Source organism: Marmota marmota, unplaced genomic scaffold (assembly GCF_001458135.2).
Source record: "Marmota marmota marmota unplaced genomic scaffold, marMar, whole genome shotgun sequence".
Lineage (NCBI taxonomy): Eukaryota > Metazoa > Chordata > Mammalia > Rodentia > Sciuridae > Marmota > Marmota marmota.
In genome coordinates this window covers 7,003,941-7,008,630 of record NW_026000316.1, presented here as the reverse complement: position 1 = coordinate 7,008,630, position 4,690 = coordinate 7,003,941, and the positions used below count along the sequence as shown (strand labels likewise).

General features: G+C 35.1%; 1 pseudogene; it reads right to left on the bottom strand.

The window, feature by feature from the left end:
- Positions 1-622: 622 nt before the first annotated feature.
- Positions 623-4,377, bottom strand: LOC107156236 (annotated as a pseudogene).
- Between the last annotated feature and the right edge of the window lie 313 nt (positions 4,378-4,690).

Below are 4,690 nucleotides of genomic sequence, written 5' to 3'. Positions count from 1 at the left end.
CTAATAACATCACTGCTATGCAAGCTTTGATATGCAACACCACACCCAGAATCTACTTACACTGCCCCAAATTTATTTTTCTTCCTGTTTGATAATCTCTGATAAATTTGGAAAAAAATGGTTGCACTCTATAATAGGAAATATGGAGTAATGCAAATAAAACAGAAGACAAAAGTAAAAAGAGCACAATTGATTTTAGATTTGGGGAAGAGGAGATTTATGCTTGGGGTTATGACACAGATATAGTTTCCTTGCCACAGTTGTTGAGTTCTCATAATGATAGGTAAAAGAATAATGACAGGCTGAACAGACCATGAAATTTAGTTAGCACATGGTATTTGTTTAATAATTTAATGGACTACATTCAAAACAGTGGAAACTCTGTGCTATAAAAGCAATGTCAAGAGCAGGTCCTCAGTGAAAATTAGAGCTAAGTTGGTAATTATCACACACACACACATGATTGAGCACTTCACTAAGTATTTTGGAGGATCTAAAGAGGGATATGTTGATGGAAAAGGTATAAGAATTGTGTGTATGATCCAGCAGCTGTATCAGTTTAAAAGTAGTTTTTGATAGCATTTTCAGGAAATCTGGTTAGAACATTTTTTTTAAATTGTTGTTATTGTCTCCTAGTGTAAGTCTTCGGAAACATCTTATGGTTCAATCTGGGAAAATCCTCAGAGTTATTCCCATCAGGAGGATTTTGGAAGGTTTTTTGTAGTACAGGGAATATCTTTTATTGCAAAACTCCTGGATGGATCCATGGGTGCATTGTAAAGAGAGACACTGTTAATATGATTCTGCTGAGATTCATGTTTTATTACAGTAGACAGATAATATTCTTCAAGATTAAGGATGTGGTCAATTGCTCTTTTGACATAATCTGGGTGTCCACTCACAGTGACATTTGAATTGGAGGACCCTTTTGGAGGGAAATGGATGTCTACTTGGAATTGATTCATTATTTTATGGATAACTTTTCCACGGAATCCAATAATATGGCCATGAACACGGCAGCTTAGTGGGATTTGCTTAGTATTGGTTTTATCAATCTTCTGCACAATTTTCATTATTTCATCTCGAGCAGCTAACGTGTTATTTTTATATCCAGTGATGATGATTTTGACTTGTATTTCATTGCTCTCTTTAACTGGAAAATGGATAGTAACATCATACTCTAAGCAAATGTGAGCAACAACTAAGCCTTTAGGACCAATGATCTTGGAGTGATATTTTGGGTCTAGAGTAAATATTAGTTTAAAGTTTCATAATGCCCGATCTTCTAGTTCAGATTGTAAAGCCTTGACTTGTTCTTGTAATCTGGCCTTGGCTTGTTCCACATTTGTAGCAAGGCCCTTGATGGATATGATATTCGACTCTATTCAAGGTTCTGATACCTGGATATTAACTTCAAATTCATCTATTAACTTATTATCCCACTTCCTTTCTGACCAGTAATGTAACGGTGTAGGTCAGAGGGTACATGCACTTCAGCAGTGACAGGAATTAGAGACTTAAGAGCTTCCATTGCTGCTTCACATTTTTCCTTTCGGCCTGAGACAAATATGGTGTCACATTTCTTTGGGGATATATAAGCAGGTTCTTTAGTGCTGTTTCTTCCCATTTCTTCCCTATTTTCCTCAACAGCTGGATCTATATCTGTAGCTAGCCCTTCTTTGTCTGGGAAGTTGATTTGAACATTATAATCCCTAGAAATTTGTCAAATTTGGGAACCCATTGATCCTATGATAAAACAATGGAACTTCTGGGGAATAACACATTCTGTCATGACTTGGGCATCCAAGTCTCCAATAATCTCCAAAATATATTTCTTGGCTGCTTCTACACAAGGTTTTGCTCCTTTTAGTGTGACTTTGTTGCTCTGTTTTCCTGAACATGAGAAGTTAAGAATGACACCACCATACTCCTCAGTCATGTCCTGTAAAACCTGGCCCTTCACATAATAAAGTGATGGTGGTACTTGGGGTTTATCAGCATATTATCTTCTACCACATTATCTAAATCTTTAACTAAAGCCTCTAGTCCCTTTTGTGTATCTTTGACAGCTTCTTCTTTCCCTGTGTGAGTCAACAATTCCTGATCTTTGTCCTCAAAGGCAGGGAAAATGACACGAACTCCAGTCTCAGCACAGATCTTGGAAAAATTGCCACCATTTTTACTCAAAAGAAAGTTATGATACTGTGGTTTCACATGCAGTGCTGCGGAATAATTCTTGGTTTGCTTTTCTTCTGATAGCTGCAACAGCTTTTCCTTGGCCTTTTCAACACTTTCAGCAGGGCCACTAAAAATGACTTTTTGAAGAACTGAGTTGTTTCTTGGAAAATGAATATGGATCTTTCCACATTCTTCCATGATTGAACTAATTGAACACTCTTTGGAATCAATAAGAGATTTGTGCAGACTGGAAGGAATAAAAATTTCTACTTCTGAAATATTGGCTATATCTTTCTGAATTGAAAGGATCCAGTTACGTGCTATGTCACAGTTTTCTGGCTTTCCACTAATGACAATATTCTATGAGTTGCTACTTGCATATGGAAAATTAATTTTGGTGTTGCTTGATGCACATATTTTTTGATGTTTATACCTCCTTTTCCAATGATACTTTTGTGATACTTTTTGAAGATGGGAATAGTTATAGAATAACTGTTTTCTATAATGTCTTTTACCACGTTCTCCAAATACTCTGTGCATTTTTCTAATTCATGTTTTGGCCCTATAAGTTGGACAATGTCAGTTTTCTCTGATGAGTTTGGAAAATTAATCATAACTTCTGGGAATTTCTTACGTATGTCATGGATCCGTTCACCTTTCTTCCCAATAATTGTGTGGTGAAATTTTGCTCAATTATTAAGTCCTTCCTATTCTTATTTTTAAAATTAGTGGCAAGATCAGTAAGTTCTCTCTTGGCCTGTTGGACACCCAGATGTTCCCCTTCAATTCTGATCAAGATATTTTCATTTTCAGTTAAGATTAACACAGAAACCTTATTCTTCTCCTTAATTCTATTTATGATAGCACCATTCTTCTCTATCAGGTACTTGTGAAATTTATAGTCAATGTTGATCTCTTCATAATACATTCTGTTAATTAGATCTTTGAGTATGATCTCAATTTCTTTTTGAGCATAATTCACATCTTCCACTGGTCCTTTTAAGATAATTTTATCTTCTCCAGTAAACTCTATATGTACTCTTGGCATGTTCTTTGTTACTTTGGATATATTCTGACGTTTTTTACCAATAATAAATCTGTGAAGCCAAGAAGGGGCAGAGATGGAGGAAATAATGTAACCCTTGGCCTTCCAATAGGCTTCAATAAATGCTCCCCCTGTACTTTCAGGCTCACTTTGAGGTGTCACAGAATCTGACATACTATCTGAGGGTAAGATCTCTATGGAAACTCCAGTTCTTTCTAAGATCTCTTGCGTGGAATTGTGCTTGGGACCTATGGTACAATTATGCTGTGATTTCATCTCCCTATCTGTGGTAGTTGTTTTCTTTTTGGTGTTCTCAAAAATTTCCCTTACACAAGACTCAGCTTGATCCACTTGTGGTTTTCTTCCTTTGAAAAATATTTCTATCTCATTGTCACTGGATAATGGAAAATGCATGTATGCCTCTGTTTCCTGAATAGTACTGTCAGTAGTTTTACTGTGTGGCCTGGCACACAAGGGACGGAATGTCTTTTTTTTTTCATGTAATCTCTCTATAACATGCTTGTCTTGTCCTTCAGATTTAAGAAAGACTTTGTATGGAGATTTCTGTGTAATCTGGTGTGTGCCAACATTATTGATCCAGTTGTTCTGAGTATGTGGGTATAAGAAATCAGTGTTCATTGCAGCTTTTTGTTCCAAGTCTTGTAGTTTATCTTCAGTCTTGCTTATAACACAGCAATGCTGTTCTTTGGAACTAGACTTTGTAGTAAAAACATGTTCATGAAACCATGTAAAAATTTCTTTCTGAGTTTTCATGACAGATTCCAGATTACCAGAGACTGTTATGTAGAGGTCTCGGTCTTTGACAAAAGTTAATTCTAGGTTAACACCAGTTCTTTCCATGATATCTAGATAGAATTTTGTTTGTTTAGCTTCATCAAATTGAAGCAAATACTTTTCTTCCTCCAACGGCACATAAAAAGCTTGAGTGATAACTGACATCTTTGCATATTGAATATTATTGCTAGAGGATTCTGCAAATTCCTGAGGATTTTGTAGCCAATTTATTTTTTGTGTTGACAAAAATTATCTGTATAATTAAGAATACCAAGCTCCTCATCTAAATTTAAAGTGGTAGGATTTTCTTTTTGAATATGCCTACTTTAGTGCACATTCAGATTTCCTTTGGAGGTCATTGTTGATTTTTAAGTAGGTACAATGCAGATGTGTTGAAGATAAATGGTAAGCAGCCAGAAAATTCCTCTTGTAACTTCCTTTTTTCATATTACTGTATGGGAATAATAAATGCTTTAAAGATGTAATTCCTTTTCAAATTAATCTATACATTCAATAACACAAAAATTATATTCTTATATTTATACAATAAAACAAAAAATGACAAAAAGTCATCTCTTCTACTCTTATATGGATAGGGGTCAAATTTAAAGGACTGTGAAAAAATAGTCACCATTTTGCTAAAGTATAGTTATTGTTTAATTATTCTTACAA